Source organism: Varroa destructor, unplaced genomic scaffold (genome assembly GCF_002443255.2).
Source record: "Varroa destructor unplaced genomic scaffold, Vdes_3.0 BEIS01000004.1, whole genome shotgun sequence".
NCBI lineage: Eukaryota > Metazoa > Arthropoda > Arachnida > Mesostigmata > Varroidae > Varroa > Varroa destructor.
The window spans coordinates 27,385,324-27,404,581 of NW_019211457.1; the positions used below are offsets into that span (position 1 = coordinate 27,385,324).

Consider the following 19,258-nt stretch of genomic DNA (forward strand, 5'->3'; position numbering starts at 1 on the left):
AGGAAAAAGTAACTTGGCTGTCCGATTACATACATACATAAGTGAAGAAGGACATTTTGTACGAGAGAACGCGAATGTTAAACGCGTTATGGAGCTGTACGATAGCTTGCCTACACGAGACGCTTCTAATCAATTTTCTGTCTGTGGTTAGCGAGGGCAAATGGATGAGTTTGGTGAGGATTTAGTTCAATAACGTTTTTTTGTCGTCAGCAGTCTAAATAAGGATATTATAATAGCCAGTTAGTTATTTTTGTTACTATGATGGAGTTGGTAAAGCTATTCCTGTTTTCTGCTCATAGCTAGAGCAAACCAGTAAGCCGTAGTCGAGTCTTGACGAATACCTCTTAATATATATATATTTCTCTTAATATATATATATTTCTTCGAAACAAGTTGACACCTGTTTGCTATTGATTTTTGGTTACATAAATGTAATATAACTTACGTAGAGCTGTGGCCCGTAAGCTCTTTTTACTTTTGACTGAAATTTGGGTCTGCTATACAAAAACACCAATGAACATATGTCTATATCGATAAACTGCTTTGGGTTACTAATTGGTTATTAACTATCTAACACTCATTATTTACTCCTGGAAATTTTTAAAATTGATATAATATATCTATTTAAATGATGGGATTGTCATAGTTGTTACCTGTGTAATTGGTTTTTCTCTGAAATCGCAACGTTTAACTCTTATATCGTGTCAATATTTCTATAGTACTTCAGCAGACGGCCCCCTTCCCTATCGGACTATCACCCAAATTATGAAGTGAAGTATTTGAAGAATCATATTTTCGTTATCGAAGTAAAAAATCAAACCACAAAAATGGTACGTAGGATACGGTTTTCTTCAAGAATATCCTTTGCGTAGAAAAAGCGTAGGCGAGATGAAACATATTGTATCTAATTCTATAAAAATGGCGATAAATGTCAATGATATAGAATCGCATGCTTCCATTGGATCAGATGGGTATAAGACTCTTTCAAAAACCGCTCGACGAGCTGACAGTTTTTGCATATAACGACATAACGTAACAGGATCATGCAAATCCATACACGATATCGTACCAATGCTTTGGCTTATTAATATGCGCGTGTACCGCGTACGGTCTATGTTGCTCGTTTCCAGCACATGTTAAGCTAGTGTATCCAGCTTTTTCCAGGCTTTCTTGCAACAGAATAGCCTACCCCAGCGTTACCTCTTGCAGCTTCCACAGGGTTTAAAGCGCGTTGATCGGAGGGTCGATTAGAGAAATAAGCACGTTATCAATCATCAGGCCGTTCGTCGTCACGCGTTGCAACGTGCTTCACATTCATGCTCTGCGGACTATTTGGCCGCTGTGCAGATAGAGACAAGTAGTCTTTGTCATTGTCATTTTGGGCAGCTCTAGCAGCACTGGCTGTGGCTGAATACATCATGTTAAGAAAAGCGAGATGCAATTTTGTTTTTAATTGTTATTTACACGAATAAATTAGCACGAACTATACCTTGAAAGTGTTGTTTTAACTTCTGGTAGTGTTTGTCGATTATATGGTGATGGAAAATGTATGGCTAACCAGTGGGCGCTTCTAACACGGCAAAGGAAAAGAAAAATGCCGTTACGAGCGAAAACAGCCTAGTAAGACGCCGAGACTCAATACGCCTAACAATTACTTCAATCAATGTATGCCCATGTGATACTTAGCACTGCAGAGTGACCCGTGATCCGAAATCCTTGACGTATTTCGAGGGATTTATGCACACATACTCCCTAAAACACGTACCATATCGTTCTCTCTCTCCATATATATTTTAGATGTATATATGACATGACTAGAAATACCACACTAGATCTAGTTTTACGAAACTACAAAAAAGAGCTTCATCTAAGAAACAACTTTTGCCATCTATCGTTGATACTTTACTCGAAATATTCATTGCCATCGCTTAACTGTGCCTTGCCAAAGCATAACGCTTAGCCTTGATGTGGTCATTATGAGGTTCGACCATATGCGAAAAATAGACGTCTGTTTTTTTCCGAGAGAGAGAGAGAGAGAGAGAGAGAGAGAGATAGGGAGAGAGACGGCTGCTACTGTGAACGGCAAGCTTTCGTAATTTGCACTCTCAATGGAAATCACGATGCGCTCACAACGCATACGAATGGCGATATAGGATCTGTGAGAATCTAACCCTTAGCAATAATGTGTTTCCTTAAAGATTTTTTGAGTAACGCCACAGCCTCAAGTCGATTTAATGTTCATTGGATAATATGCTGCCGATGTTGTAGATTTGGCACAAATTTAATTCAGTACAATTTTTTATGAAGTTGTTTTGACCGCAAGTTACTGCATTTACCGCAACGTATATACGAAAACAAGTGTTTATCGATCAGCTTATCGTGAAATTGCAAATCATGTTATGTGACACATTATTATGTACTGTATAACTAACTAATTATAATAGTCCGTACTAATCGCTTCCACCGCACGTCCATGTTTAGGACTTTCCAGCCCCCATACGACAAGCTAGGGTTTATAAACACTCGGCACACTAATTTGTGGTAGCAACTTGCACCAAAACTGTGAGGAGTAGTCTTATTTCAACACGGATCGACCTAGACCGATCACTGGAGCAGACCTTTCGTTCAAGCTTAATAATTCCAAGAATACATTCGACTTTCATTTTTGTACCTATTTCTCCACCTACTTCTCTGTATTTCTGGTATTTTTGCTATGCAATAGTTGATTGAGGCTACCTTTACGATGACCAAGAATACGGGAGCCTTTAGCTCCCGTATTCTTGGTCATCGTAATGTCATTCTTGGTCATCGTTATCTAGATGAACCAACGCAGAACGAAAACAAGTTTCATGCGGCATATGTTCATTCCGTTATTGGCATATTATTCTTCGACCTCGTTTAGGTACTGTAATACCGATTGGCCTGCCTGCGTCAGGACCAGATCACTTGGCGATAGCTCTTTTAAGTCACTCATTTTCTAGGTGTACCTCGAAATGTTCTCCAATTTCCAATGACATTGCCAGGTTCTTGCCCTTGGTTTCGCCCTGTCCGCCGCACTTGGCTCTCTGAAAATCACATTCGCCCTGACGGCAACAGGCTGTTCCAGTGTTTTACCTCTAGAAATAATCAACCAGAGCCTGTCTCCTGCTAGGCTTCTGCTGCTAAAAAAGAACGGCAAACACAGTCGCGTTCATCCCGCATTACAGCTTCCGGGTGTTGTTCCCTTCCGTCTCGATTGCCTTTAGACCACAAATTTACTTCCGTGTTCTCAAGAAATGTTTGCAGCCGCTATTCGATCTGCTGCACTGTCTATTTCGCCAAAGCTGACTCCAGAGCTGCTCGATGGGAGGTTTTGATGTTACCTGGGAAAAACTGAGAGTCTAGACCGTAATCCTGGTCGCAGTTTTCAGTAAGTACGCGAATTGACTTAAGGTTATTCCACAATTTCAGTAAATCTTTGGGGTCGCCAAGCCGTGAAAGCGTCACACTTTATTCGTGTGAGTGAACTTCTGTTGGCGTTCACAGCTAGGGCTGTGCATCGGTTAGAATTAGACGCTCCTTGTATCTGTTGTTTCGTTTGACTAAAACATCTAGAGTGTTACAGCAGCCTCCAAGAACCGCTTACTACCTCGTGATTCTGGAATACAATGAACAAGATCCAGCGTCATATAACCAGCTATCCCAAAACATATTCAACAGTTTCTCCATCGGCGCTCTCCATATTACCAACATGTTAAATATCCTATTGTTTTGTGCTAAACAAATACCCGCAGTCAGTTGTCGTTCTGCAATAATTCCACAGTTCTCGTCTCCGCATGGACGGCACAATTCCATCTCAGTCGTGTGCATAATCAACGACTTTGGTGCCTCCGTTACAGTTCTACGCCCCAGTATTAACTGATCCACCCAGTTCCTTCCGGAACTTCATGCACGCTTTCAGATTCACTCAGTCACTCGCTCAGTCAATACATGTAAGTTATTACAGTCTTTCTCCGTTACGTGCCGGCGCGCTAAGCTGCCCTCCCTTACTGTGTCCTATTGGCCCTCTGTATGCCTGCCCGTCTACCCGATTTCCTGCACAGCCGCTTACTGTTGTCCAGGTGACGACGCAGCGGGCACCGTCCGTCGCTATCCGCAGCATCGGTTTCTTCTTCTGCCGTTTCATTGCGCGCACGCAGACACTGCTGTCGTTTGGGATAGCTGAAGCGACGAAGCTGTTGCTACTACCGCCCTCCTTGCACCTGTGTTATCCACAAGATCGATACTTTTCACGGACGTTCTGTCAATGATGATTAGTAACAACAACTGAAGCACGTGAGCGGCAACGTTACGGTCGAGCAAATGTTATTCGCGCAAAGGCGCTATAACGAAACGCGGAAAATTACACGGAAAGAGAGAGAGCGAAGAGCTTCGCTAGGGGACCGAAGACTGTGGTCGGCCCAGCGAAACCAAACGCCTCGCGCGTGGCCGTCAATTCCGTAGCGGGGCCCGGTTCTCAGTACTGGGCTGTTTGAAGCGAGCCGAGGTTCATTTGCTCTAAATGAGTCACCTAATTGTGTAAGTATCTTTCTCTTTTTGCTGCTGCCGCGTTTGCGGCCGCTGTTTTTGTTGGCGCCGCTGAGCCTGTTCACGACAGCAGCAAGGCTCCCTCCCTGTCGTGTCCTATGTTTTGTTCGTCTTCTTCTCCTCCTCGTGTGTGGAAGTACGTCTCCCTCACCCGCTCGCCTCCCTCACTGTCCATCGGCGGCGTCGGCGGTCGTGCTTGAGGTACGGCATACAATGCTTTACTTTTGCGATGTTTCCCTTTCCCAGCCGGATGGGTAAGTGGCGGTGGCGCTTATAGTAGGTGACCGCTGCTGCTGCTGCTGCTGTTAGTTGCGACGACCGTACCAGCAACAGAAACTCTCGCCCACCCGCGTCGAAGCGGCTGAGAGGAGCAGACCGCGCGCTCCCCGGGGAATGCTTGGCTCTGGCCGTCGCCAACAACACTAGCCACTGTGACGATGAGAAAAAAGCACCGAGCGCATACAGTGTTTGATGGCCAGCTAGTCGGCGAGCGAGACACGGCCAGGACGGATGGGCCAGTCGCTATAGCAGCAGACAGCGAGCAGGTAGGACAGATAACGGTTAGCTAATCGGTAGACACAGCGGAAGAGGGAGAGAAGGAAAGAGGCAAGCAAAGGGAGTGGGAACGCCGAGGACTGCGACAGTGATAGGACGGCAAAGGTAGTAATGATGTCTGTCCTGGTCGTGGAATCCTGACGCATCCGCTTTTGACGAAATGCAGCCCAGCGTTTGGCCACCCGCGGAAAAGGGACGCGCACGCTCAACGTCGCCTGCTACAACTACCGGAAGGCGTCGTTCAACGAACCTGCTGTACTGACAGTATTGTACGGGCGTGCAATTGTAGCAAAAGTCGTGTGACGGCGTGCTCCACCTTGTGTGTATATGTGCAGCTGTGTGCATCTGTGCCCATCTGGGCGCGTGTACAGCTAATGATGGACCGTACGACTATAACGTGCTTCGTTCGCGTTCGCGCAAGCTGCTTTGAATGCCGACGAATGTAGACGCTGCTGACACGGTTGTTTGTTTTCAAGTAGCGTAGGACGTTACTTAGAAAGGGCCAAACGTAATCTGTGAATAACCTGCTAGCAGAACTTCATCCGTAGGCAGCATCATCTTCCGAAGCATTCATCGTAGTGTTAACATAGTTGATCAATTGTGGCACCGGAACATTCATTGCATTGATTTCTATTCTCTTCAAAGCTACGTTATCATACGCTGGCCCATACAACCCGTAACAATCATCTAGATTTACTGCTGCTGTTGTCGTTGTTGTTGTTGTTGCCACTGGTACCGCTGTAATTAAAAACGTCAAATTGTACCAACATTGTATAATACTATCAAGAATACCAGTACCAATAATTAGCTGTTGAAACTACAACGCAAATCAAGCCGTCACTGCGTATGCCGTGTAGTATGCCGTGATCGATCGATCGATCACGGTACGTGTTCAATGTACAAACGAGTGGAACTCACGAGGGTCGCTGTAGCAAACGGAAACGAAGGGAAAATCGCGCAGATAGCGCAAGTGGTCACAGTGATTGAAAAAAGAGAAGGGAGAGGGTCTCGAAATAACGGCAAACATAAATAAACGACGAGTAAACGTATATTGAACAGACTACTTTCGTCTTTGTGCCCGTACCGTGCAATGAGAGGAATGAATTCGAGCATGATACCACGAAACTGTTTGTAAAGATAACGAAGTCGCGACGGAGGCGGTGCGAATGGTGCGTACACAGTAGAATTTTTGAGCGATGTTTGTGAAGTTGACAAAAGTTGGCGTCTAACTTAGCTTGACTTGACCATATCACCTACAAGATTACGTAAGACTGAGATAAATAACGAAAGAACCTATCGTGCACTACTGCAATAGCTGCTATTGCCGCTAATAACATCCGTGTGAGGCTATCTAGCCTTGTAATGTTTGCGTGAGAAATCAGGCCCGATAACAGCGACCACAGGGCGGGAAAAGGTTGCTGGGAAAAAAAAGAAAGACCATACTAGTTAGTGTCATATTGCCAGCACGGCTTAATGACGAAGACGCTCGTACCTACCAGCCTGTGTGGGACAATCAGGAGACAGCCATAACATAACACTGTCTAGTTGCCCATTTACAGAGCTGGCGAAGTCCCTACCCACGCGAAAACGTCCTGGGACCACCCCCTCCACGTCAAGACAGGTAAACTGTACACCATCAAAAAGCAAGAGTCGAGTAGATCAGAGCCATACAACCAGTAGTTAAAAAAACATGATTGCGCCACAATAGATTTAAATTCGTCCTTTAGGTGCTAGGACCGACTACCAGCTCCGGTTGGTTCGACAGTTCACTAATTGTTAAGGGAACAAAATGAAAGCTCATGTACAATCCACTATCCTAACTAAAAAGTATTGCGTTAAGGGAATCTTGTACAGCAAGCCCGATGCCGACAAGTCCGGACCACCTAGAGACAACCCAACAGCACTTGTATTTACTGTTTACCATTTGATCCGATTACGTATTCTGCCATAATACGACAGGTTTTTTGTAATGTTTAAAGATTAGGTGGATATTATCGTCCATGTATATTTTTATAGTAAACGCTACCGATACTAAATTAACTCAGTGTTATTGTTCGAACGGCGCCAAGTCAATGAACACGACTGTTATTATCACATCTACATTTATTACCATTATTGGTACCGACTAAACGTGTGCGGTAACAGCTGCTATTTTGCAGGACTTCTAGAATGAGTCACGTAGATCTGGGGATACGTTTGATGTTCATATTGAATCGAGCTGCCAGCGTAGGCGATTCGCTAGACAATGGCGTGCACCTCCATAGAGAAATAACCCGGACTCTGAAACAAAGCAGGCTTACCTGATGAACGTAAGAGAAATATAAATGCGACGTGCTAGAGTGTGGACCAAGTGGCCAAAATTCAGCCGGACTGTCGGGAAAAAAGAAACAGAAGTCTAACTTGATTATATCACGAAAAAGTATTGTTCGAGCTATCGACAGTCATAATGGGACTGTTTCCGGATAAAAAATGCCTTCAAATAATAGATACTACTCCCACAGGGACACATTTTATTTCCATTTAGGCATTTTTAAGAACCACAGACAACCAACTGGCTCATGTTTAATGTGTGTGTCAAGCTGTCGACAATTGATCGACCACTTTCGTGTACGACTAGCCAGAACTCTGACCCAAGTAACTTGTTTAGTGAAGAAAATACGTACTTAATTATTTAACCCGAATATTATAATTGTGCGATCGAATGAATATATAATTAGGTTAGAATTCATAAAACCAACATTTGCAGCTGGACATAGCAACAAATTGTCGTAAACGTAACAAATTTGCGCGTTCGATAAGCGCTAAGGAGGGGCGTAGTGGTGGACTGTTTAATGCAGGCCCGTCGCAGCGTCCCAGGGAAAGTCTTGCTGGTATCCTTGGTTTAGCGAGAGTAACCTAATTCATGTAGTTCTATCAAGAGCGAACGCTGAGTTGGATGCGATATAAGCGTCCTAATATCAAGTTCTAAAATAAATCCTAAGTCCTAAAAATGAATTACTTCGCCAAGCTACACAACAAGCTCCGTATCGTTGGCATATATACCATATGAAATTTATAGGCGACATCAGGACAACAGACACTTGAAATCAATAACTCAGCAAATGGATAAACTGTCAATGGGGTACCTATTCAATCCAAATAGCCAACGACCGACTGATCTCGAATCGAAGCAGTAATCAACTGGATTACTGTTATTATTGATCGCCATTGATACCGTCCTCCGACAAAGGCTTCGTCACATAGATTGAAACTTTAAAGAATGGCCCATTTGTAACCGTCCTCATATATAAGGGAATAGTACGTGAACGAACAAAACTTCAACACTAACGAAGCACGGAAATTACCGCAAAACACATACAGACACTCTAATTTTGAATAAATGTTTTTTTGCAGTTGTTAGCATAAAGTTCCCAACGAATCGTATTACGGAATCAGTTTGAGAACCGTCCAAGGCAATTACAGTTCAGTCGGCCTATGTAGCCTGATGCACTACAGGACGTAATGGAACGGTAAAAAAAGGACGGCTTAGATTAAAATATCGTGTCTATGCGTGCCCGCACTTTTATGCACGACCCGATCGTTTTCGTATACAGCAATTTATACTTATATCTTCTAATGTATATTGTTTCCGCCTGCCTTCTAGCGTCTATCTTGTCCGCTTCTCTGACAATAAGGCCGGCTTCTTTTTCATTTCAACCTACTCGATGCGAGTCGAAGGTCACGCGCTCGAATTAACTGTAAGGCTTCCGTATCCTGTAATTCCGGTAACAGGCTACTGCAGGAGGACGAGTAAATGTACAGGAAAGGCCAACCTGAAATGCACATTTTACAGACACCTTTGTTGCGTTTTGAACCTGCTAGTCATTCAGCAGAGTTGGCATAATATTGTGTATCAATGCATATGGTTATGTTGATTTCTGCTGTTTAATTATCTAAGAGTACTCGGTTAGCGTGGAAGCGCATGCGAAACAGTAGCAGCTTCATTTACGATAGAACGTCTATTGGTGAAAGATTAAGAGTTTCCGAGATATCGAGTCCTGTTTACAAGCGTATGTCTAGTACTTACTACGCCATTGGCCACTGCGAGTGATACCAGGCTAACTACGATCACTAGCGAACGATTCTTGGCTGCCTGTCAATCGCAGTGTCCTATTGACGACATTGGCTAGGTAGAGTCCTCTTAGTCCATCTTTTGTCTGTCACGCTGGATCCTTCGGGCAACTGCCTCCGTGGTGGCTACTGCCGGCTTCACCGTTACCAGTCGTATTGCCAGTCCTCTTAGGTTAACTTCCACAGTGTGGAGAAAAGCAGTCACAAACGTTTGCTTTGTAACCAGCTCAGCGCGGCGATGTCGGCATTGTTGAGCGTTACCTTCTCGTCTGTGTTTTGCCAGCGCGCTAGTTGCACTCCACGATACCAGTTGCTTTTTTAGATGATCTGTCGGCTGTGCGACTGCTCCATGTGATGAACAAGGTCGGCGAGCTTTTGGCGCCGACGCTGCTGTCTGTACTCGATTCGGTTCGATTTATTCCTTGAGTTCGTTTTCGTCATTCAACAAGTCCGTCCTTTCTTGGTACTATCTAGCACGCCTTTGTCTCTTGGCAGCAGTCTTTCCTGTAGCGGCATTACTGTTACTAATGCCACCCTTGCCGCGTATTACCTGCCCCCGGGCTGGCTGTCGCAAGAGTACAGCTGCAGTACAATGGGGTTCCACTAGTGACCGGTCCGTTTTGCAACGGGAAGCGCCATGGCCGAGGACCTATGCCAGCGACGCAGCTATGAGTAGCAGCGGAAGAGCTATTGAGCCAATGAATTCACTGCAGCCATACGGCTTCCATGGGCCTAAGGTGAGCTTGCTCACGAGGCAGGCACGATTACCATAAATAGAATGGTTTCTATACGTTCGTATGTGCGTGTACGGTTATGCTTGCTGGTGATAGCCCATTAAGCCAGTAAGCTGATAAATACATAAATCGCGTTACAGAAACAGCGTTTCATTGGAGTTACGACTGCCATTACGACTAATGGTGCTATTCCCGATTCTAGTGCATCCTCTTGACTCCAGCTGACGTTGCAGACGCTTAGAGGCACGTTGTTACGGCATGAAGACGGAACAGCTTAATCACTTTTGTTCGAAGCAAATGCGGTCCGATTCAAAAAGGACAAGAAGGAGTCGAAATAAAATGATAATAAATACAGAGTGGAACAACTCTTTCTGGATAGTTTCAGAGTACATGATGTATCTCTGTCATAGTCATGTATATACATACTTCAATGAAGATAGAACGATTTTGACAGTTTAGTGGAATTAAGCAATCACCCAAGGTTGCATGGAGTTCAGGCAGTATCTTGAAAAGTTAATAACAACTTAAGGACATCGAAGCTGGTAATAATAGCAAGGTCAACGGAGAGTTGTAAGATCTATGGTGAGGGAACTCGAAGGTGGTACGACATTTTCTTTTAGTTTCACTTTGATTGTATTGTTTCTGTTTAATCGTAAATAAAGAGCAGGTCGCGCCTAGATGTAATAGGTGACTTATTCCCAAAAAGAACGTACCGTAAACAACGACGTGCGCGTGCCTATCGTAGAGGTGCGACCCGCTACAGTGTGCTGTATTCGTTGGTTTTTTGAGCACCTACGTACAATACGGAGTTTCTGCTTCATTCAAAGGGACTGCAGATGAAAAAAAAGCGTTTCTATTTTACGGCTGTTACTATGGGCATGCTAGGGGCCATAGAAGCGTTCTGAAGAAGCGTCGTTCGCATTTTTAGCTTGCGAACTATATACCAGGCAATGGAGCTCCGGTCAATGAGGAAAAAGGATTGTGAATAGAGCTTTTATGCCCTCACAGCTAGCTGGAGTGGGGCAAAGGGATAAAACCGGGCGCAGAGCGAATGCAACGAAGATCGATTTCGTACCGCCGACACTACGGTGAGGTGGGTATATAGATAAGCTATAAGGTTATACCCATCATTAACTGTCCACTTTCATGACTTGCTCGATAAAAGCGCAGCCGCTGGGGCAGGTCGACAGTTGCATGAGAAGTAAACAATAAAAACGATAAGGATGGCGGCATTTCGTATCCAGAGCGGCTCAGCCATATACTTTATTTTTCAAAACCGAAGATGGTGAAGAATATTAGGTGAATTAATGACTTATGATTTTTAAAGGGACTCCAAACAATACTTTGATGACAACGGAAGCGTCTATCATTATCGCGTCAAGAATTACAATAGCAAATGACGATAATAATGATTGTACAGCGGCAGCTCTTCACAATTATAAGTTCATATATGAATGCAAAAAAACCACGTCAACGATAAAGCGCTATAACCTTGCCCCCTTAACGTTCAGCGTAAGTCAGCGCTGCGGCCACATTTCACCTAACAACACAAGCATATACGATGTGGTGGAAGAACTTCAATGTCAGTTCCGGAAGCAAGCGCGCCGATACAAACGTTCTGTATTAGTCGTTCCGGTTGCGTATGATCTTTTCGTAGATCGCGCAACAAAATCGGACTGTTTGCGACAAAGGTTTACCTTAGCAACACAGCTTATTAGCGAATGATTTACCCCATCTTTCCATAATGGCGACGACCCTGACTTGTATAGAAGCTACTCTAATATGAGTAGCCCTTAATGGCATGCCGTGACGGCAGCGGCTAGGTAATGGCACGACAATTGAATTATAATACGATACGGAAGAACGATCAGGAATGAAAATTAACTACTGCTGGTCGATACAACAAGGAGGAATCGTCGACGAAAAAAATTGTACACGTATTTAATGCAGCTGTTTTGCGAGCTGCTGAGTCGAATTCCGGATAAATCCGACCTGTCGCCTGATCACTCTTTCTCTGAAAGCTTAGTTTATACCTGTACACAGTCCACTGAGCAAGTCGTAACTCAGATACGCCTGGCATATTATCGATAGATTGTGAGACCGACCTTTGCCTATGTATTGACTATCGCCTAAGGCACACGATGCGTCGCGGTCTCCTGCGCCATACATTAACAAGGCACATCAGTCGATACAAGACATAACTTTAACTAATTGCCGGAAACGTCTGTTACAATTGACAACTGCGATCGGTTTTACCCTGAACTGACCATAACCGATATTCCGTACTTGCCCTGTAACGTAAGCTGCTACATAGGTAGTGCTCTTATGTCGATTGAAATCGCATTGAAAATCATAGTGGACTTTGAAGGCACGAAGCAGTCCATACATGTTTATATATAGACGGCCGAATAGCTTTTGAAACGAATGCTTTGCTTTTTATCCTCGTGTTCTTATACATATAGCTTTAGGTACACGGATCAGACAAAGATATGATATCGTCAGTAGATCAAATCCTATCCAACGAGCCTTATCCGGCGTGTCACAGTTCTCTATGGATGGTATGAGCATCTCTATGGCGTCTGAACCACCGCGAAATGCATTTTTCATCGATAGGAAGAACATGCTTGAAAATGGGTTGCTTGCCGTATGTGCGTGTCCCTACTAGGACCCACCGTTTGCTTCCGACACCGCTCTGACAGAGAAAATGAAAACGAAACATAGCGAGACCTCTGTAGTGATGCAACGATATTCAGTCGACGCCATTAGTTTATGCAGGATGGAAAACGTCAGGTTACTGCAAAAGTCAATGCTTCCAGAATCTCAAGTGGCAAGGTCGCGCTGCTGGTAAGGCCCTTCGTCCACCCTGGACATGATGGGTTTTCCTGCTTCCGCTTAAATGGCAACATTTAAATCTTTGTGGCTGATGAACTGTCGCTCCCGCTGTTGCGCGTCCGACCGAGCGAAGAAGATAACCTGGCCAGCGCAGTATTCATCTTACCACCATCAAGACTATCCTAGGCTGAGTGGCCCTCAGCGAAACTGTATATAGGTAGAACGAATGGTCAGTGTTTCACAGCATATGGCAGTAGACGGTGTCGACTAAGAGCGGTATATGACACTAACCTGCCATACGTTGGTTCACGTAACGAACGAATAGTTTACATGTAATTGTGTTAGATTATTATACACACAAAGTGTATATATACATAAAAGAGAGAGGGAGAAAGACAGTGGTAGTTGTAGTTCGCAGCCCTTAAACCAACTCATCGAAGCGAGGAAGACGTTTCGTCTTTACTAGTAGAATGGTTTAGGGGATAATCTGGTATAGCTGAATAGCTCGGGTATAGACGTCGGGGAAACGTGTTCCGTCGACACGAAAAATTCATAGGTACTGGATATCTGTCGCCGGGATGCTGGTAGCGACTGTGTATTTAGCAGCCTCCACTGGCATATGAATACTCATGGTGGCAACTGTCGAATCTGTATTTGTCGCTTCGCTTAAGCATAGTGGAACAAAGGAGAGGAGGTAAAAGCTTCGCAGCAGCGACCGACCTAGCGTTACTCGAGCATTTGAATGGTGGCAGATGAGGATAGGAATGAGTACCTCACTAAAAAATCAAATCTTCCTAGATTCACCCCCGGCATTCTCTGTCTCGCTATCTTTATTTTCTACGTATTCATGCACCTGTGCTGTGACTGTGTCAGCCCACATGTAGCGAACGATTGTACTTGTGGGCACCAGTGTCTTCCTTTCTGACCAATACTTCCGAGTTTTGTACTTACTTTGTTCTATTTTTACTTATGGAAAAGCTACGAAGCCGTCCAAATAGCTTCGCCATTCCTCCACTCTTCGGTAAAATTAACGTCTCCCTCGTTTATCTCGAAACTCTAAAGCAAGTGCGTTTTCCGGCTTCTCTTGCCGAACTCTGCTCTACCCCATTATGCTAGAACGAGAAGGAGCAAGAGCTTATAACTCAAGCTTCAGATCGACACTTCCCTTGTTTACACTCGACGTTTGAGGTTTACGAGTTGATGCCCTCAGGCTGTCAGAACCGAATGGTCGTTCAAAGAGACAGACGACATGGTTCTGTTTGGTGTCAACTTCGAAAGATCAGCGTCACTTCTGCTTCGGCTACTATAGCGTTTGCTAGTGTATTCAAGCCTTAAAATATTTCTGCACGGTAGTCCCTTGCGTCTTATCCTGCATTTCCAGCATGTTACTGGCCATAGCCGCTCAGGTCGCGGCGGTGTCTGCCGATGCCACTCTCCGATGCAGTTGTTCTTTTGAGGCGACAAGAGAGGCAGCATTGAGGACCTTTGTTAATCTCCCGCTAGTGAGGTGGCCTTTATGTTAGTGTGACGTTAGCTATCGACCATTAAACTGCAGGAATAAAACGTGACTCCGTCTTATTGGAGCGTGTAAATGGCCCTATCAAAAAAGGTGATCCGAAGTCTCATAAATTAGTGTTAAGCCCTCCCTTGAAACCTAGTCACGTATAAATGGCGAAAGAGTTACGGCGGTAAATGGCGCTGAGCATTCGCGCTCACAATGGACATGCGGTGAAATCGCGGGCTATACTTTAGCCATGCCGATTTCCCATCCCCATTCAAGAGCTTACCAAGTGGGAATGACAGTTTCAAAATAGAGCCGGCGTCTGATCAATAAACCATCGATCTTCGCAGTAAAAACAGTGGGACGAGGCCAAGGCGAATCGAAGTTAAACTTACCTTATGCAACTCTAGCAGAAATGAGCTGTTGCACCACTTACGCTGGTTTGTTTAGTCTGTCTGACAAGGTGATTTTAATTCTATAAAGAGTTTGTGCTAGCACACGTACGCTAAGTGAGTTACTGATTTTGAGCTTTTTACAAACTTGATAAATAGTAACTTTGCTAAAGGGTAGAACGATCGATGCGCCATACATAAAAGCATCTGTGCGTTCCGAAGGAAGATTCAACAATTTCCAAGAAACGCCTATATGTATGTAAACATCACAGTTTCGGTTACGTCGATTAACAACGGTCAAGACACAGATTATGATTTACAAAATTAAAGCTACGCTCCTGGACAGTGCCGTAGACGCACCAACGACAGTGAAAAGTGCGGCAATGCAGGCAAACGTATCCTACCCAGTTAACATGGAGACGGTAGCGTGCCATAAGCGCCATCGACTACGATAGCCAAAATGGACTCCACCTATATTTTGAGCATTAATGATCGCTAACTCAGCGTTATGTCGTTGACTATTCGACGTGTCTTCCGTAGGGGTTGTCCTCGGACGCTGCCAACATCGACAACGCCTATTTGCCGTTAGAGAGATATCGAGGTCGCTCGTTCATGCTGGCAAGCAGTTAACATAAGCTTGTACAGGATTAGGTCGCACGAGTTCACTACAATGTCCCATTGTTTTGGTTTTTGTTCGAACCTCTGAGCCATCAAGATGATTTTGAACAATTTCGAACAGACCCCTCTATTATGCGGCAGAGTGGGAAAATTGTTTTCAAAGGTTGAACAACTGATTCTACTACTAATTCTATTGAAATTACTGCCTACATGTGCATTCGATCAGCTGAATAGGTTTCCCAGGTAAGTGCACTACCTGGCGCGGCTCTGGATCTCAAATGCGATCGGCTTGGCCCCGATAGCCCGAGGCCCTGAGCTGCTGGCCTTGAGTCTCGGGCCTTGACTTCTAGTCAACCTGACGAGGCAAACTCCCTTTGACTTCGTACTGCCCGCTCGATTTGCATCTAGCGACCAGCCCACTTGCTACGAACAGCATTGAATCGTATATTCGTGTACTACGTTCCCTACCAACAATTCAATGCAGATAGCTGGCAATTTAATTTACGCCATGGTTTGCTCTCTATTTTCATCCTGTACTCTCTCTGTTAAACGTCCCTTACTACTAACGCGCGTTTTCAGTATGAACAAAGCAACTTAGCGGGCGTGGCCGACCTGCCATTAGAACTTGGATGTGTAGCGAACTCCAGTGGCGATGCCTAACAGAGCGCCAGCCGCTATTTCCACAGTAGCATCTTCTATAGCAAACGCACTTGAACTACGAAGGGTAGAGGAAGAATAGAACCAGACAGGAACTTAACCCCAACCGCTGCTTATTGCCGCACACCAAGTCAGCACCAGCAGGATTTGCGGGTGCGCCATTAAGATGTTAGACCCAACTCGGCCCACCCTATTCCATAACACGCAGTTATTCTCTAACGCTTTCTTGTTTTTCCTCTCCCCTTTCTTACGAAATTATGGGGATTTCAATTGGTCAAGGGCGGCGTTGTCTATTCTAATTACTTGGAATTACTTGTTACAGAGATACGAGCGCTTACGATAACTACTTAGCGCTACTGCTGTCAGCTGGGACTTTTCTGATAATATTTATCCAGGAAGGCAGTCGCAGGCCCAAAAATACTGTAAATGTTGGTGCTAGAATATTTCAGATGGTGCTCATGGGCACGCCTGGAACAGCAGAGACAAAAGCAGATTAGAACACCGGAATACGATGGAGAACTTATTATACCAATATGCCCTCGATTGGTCTAATGTTAGGCTCTCGAAATAAATCAGTAGAACGGTATTGAATTACGCAGTGCGGTATTTAATTAAGAACCTTATGTTCCGCGTATGAAAATTACGAGATTTGTTTTTAAAAAGTTTGAACAATACAGAAATCTTTTCTACTGCCATCGGAGAAATGTGTGTCTTTATAGCTGATATGCACCGTGCTTAGTACGTAACGGCCATTTTGCGCGGGATGAAAGCAAGCGAAGCAGCAAGACTAGGATCTAGTCAAAAATATCGCTGGTTCACCTTCCCGTTACATTAATCCGCCCCCGTCAGTTAACTCGTTCGGCTTAGTCGTCGATCGACCAGTAAAACCTTACAGTTCATCCACTGTATATAGCAACAAAGAATCACCTAACGCCATACCTAGCCTCTATGATCATGTAGCGTTTCGTTAAGATATAGCAGCAGCATCAACTGGCACGTTGACTTTGTCGAGGGTCGTAACGGAGGTACGCAAACAAATGATTACTGGCGTACTTCCGGTACCACAATGAACAATTGCTTACCTCCGATTAAACAGTACCTTTTTACACTGTAACTATATTTAGTCACTGTTTATAGAATACTAAGTTGTACGTTTGTGGAGTGCTTAATTTGTCATCATTGAAGGTCTTTTTTTGTACAGAATCTTTCATGATAGATATTATATGGATCGCATGAAAGACCGTATAACGTCGGAGAACTATTGCAGTGTGTGGGATGTAAAGGGTATCTATCAGTGACTTCACAACAAGAAGTTCCTGCGGACGACGATAAAGCTCAGGTTGAAAGTGAGATGAAAATGGAAGAGTGGTATGAGGAACCGGACGCAGCCATATCCCAGTCTATACACCTATATGCATCAGTAGCCAAAAATCCTGGACCATATTTCATCGTTTTCAGTAAGGCAGAAACCGAAATGTCGACAGCTAGCAACGGTTCGAGATAAATCGTTTCTTACGTTCGCTTACAGTATCCATATTTCACCGACGTCAACGCGGAGAGATCTGTCGCCCGAGATCTGGACAAATGCCAGGAATGACTCGTGGACAAACTCTCCTCCCACCTATAGTGGGTAGATATTGCTGGTCATAACAAGACGTTTATGACCTGATTTTCATCATCGACGCTTCCAATTAGCGTTCTTGCATGACGAGCAATTTCGGCTTCGGAAATATCGCAGCAGGTCCACCGTCTACTCGATGTTGCATGTCACACTCGAGATCCCAGTTTCACCTCTCTAATCAGTCGACCGAATAGACTGCTGATTAATAAGTAATACAGAGCCTGGTTCGTCGGCCAAGGACAGGCGAACGCTGCTGCAGTAGCACAACCGATGGACGGTTCTACATTCCCACTTTTTTGGCCCTGAAAAATGGAACGAAGAAAATGAAACTGCACACACAATTTTACAATGTTCGTCCAGTCATTGGAGATTTTCACGCGGTAACTATGCTTTTAGTATAGCTGCGTATGGTTATAGCCGTGACCATATGGTTCTCGCCTTGATAGCTAAGACACTATGTATCTCTTGCCAATAGTTCCCACTTCTGAACGTATACGGAGTGTTTCTCGCGCATTGCGGGACTTTGTCCGGGTTTTGGTTTCAGCTACGATAGAGAAGTAAGCAGGTGTATGCGTGTGCTGATTTACGGTAAGGTCGTCCAATATCCTCGATCTTGAGTCTTCCTCCTTTGCATTTTAAGGATTCCCTTTACCTTTCACCGACTGGTCCTTCCGCTGGATCTACGCTTCCGTAAGACAATTTTTTTCCTTCTCTTTTACTTTGTCATCGCAACGGCGTTTAGAAGTGGAGATAAAAGGAAATCCATTTAAAGCTATTTATGATTCAAAGGCAATTGCGTCATCAACTTGTATCAGCATCAGGTTTCTGCTGGTTTCTTCGCCCACTCAACGGGAAAGTACGTTTTGATTTCGACACCGAAACAGTGAGACAAGAATAGATGAAGATCAGGCCATGGATGACGACAAAAGACAAGTAGTGAACACGAACAGCGAAGCTAAAGCGGGAAAAAGGCTCAGGATTTTTTTTTATTTGACCCACTTTTTGCTGGCGGCTGCTGGTAATCAGCGTCCCCAAAAAATTGCATTTAGTAGAACTGCCCGAAGTTTGTGATCTTACAGCACACGCTAAATAAGGCAGGGAAGCGATCTCCACTAATATGGCAAGTATAGGTTGACTTAATCTCAAAAATTACAAGCAAGTAAATTAGTGGCGTATAATACAACGTTTCGTTAGCATAGCGTTAGATACGACTTGCGAATCCTTGGGGGCGAGGGGGGGAGGCCTCTCAATAGCAATTTTGTGAGACCCTTAAGAATAAAGCGGAAATCTCAATGAGCTGCTATTGTGAACCTTAACTTGAGGTTATCTGACGCAACCCATTTTCGTGGTAGCTTAGTGGGTAACATATTTGCTTGCTAGTCATAGGGATATGTTGGGCCTAGGTTCGAATCCGAGCATAGACACAGTTCGTTTCGTGCTGAAAGCCAGCCTTAACTACGATACCGAACGTAAAACTCAAATCAAAGTGAGACGCATACAATCCATACGGTTACATAGGATAAAATATTGCACATACACAATGTTAAAATGAAATTAGTTATGATATGTTTTGGGCTGATAGGGATATGTAAACCTATTAGGAGCTCATGGCAACGGTCTCACGGTGCAAAGAGTTTAGCGCGCTTGAAGAGTTCCATTTCATTAGACGAGA

The 19,258-nt window shown here is 44.4% G+C and overlaps 1 protein-coding gene and 2 long non-coding RNA genes across 9 annotated transcripts in view; 2 read left to right on the plus strand and 1 right to left on the minus strand.

Annotated features, from left to right (window-relative positions):
* The window catches only part of LOC147756030 (uncharacterized), a 34,837-nt gene extending 18,278 nt beyond the window's left edge, over window positions 1-16,559 (plus strand). The window contains exon 4 of the long non-coding RNA XR_015327638.1: window positions 16,288-16,559. This is a non-coding gene — a long non-coding RNA (uncharacterized LOC147756030). The remainder of the gene's footprint in view (window positions 1-16,287) is intronic.
* LOC111248753 (extracellular serine/threonine protein CG31145) overlaps window positions 1-19,258 on the plus strand; it is a 129,464-nt gene that overhangs the window by 33,104 nt on the left and 77,102 nt on the right. For 2 of the 7 annotated variants that reach the window (XM_086988985.1, XM_022801626.2), the window contains exon 1: window positions 5,024-6,742. The exons of 2 other annotated variants lie outside the window; for them this stretch is intronic. The gene's annotated coding sequence lies outside the window, so the exon portion shown is untranslated. Of the gene's footprint in view, window positions 1-5,003; window positions 6,743-19,258 lie in introns of those variants that run through there. 3 more of the 7 variants (XM_086988986.1, XM_022801630.2, XM_086988988.1) reach the window with 2 other exon arrangements.
* LOC147756031 (uncharacterized) lies at window positions 7,216-12,930 on the minus strand. Its single transcript, XR_015327643.1, has 3 exons — window positions 9,188-12,930; window positions 8,823-8,933; window positions 7,216-7,401 (listed from the first exon to the last, which is right to left on the minus strand). It is a non-coding gene; the product is annotated as an uncharacterized LOC147756031 (long non-coding RNA).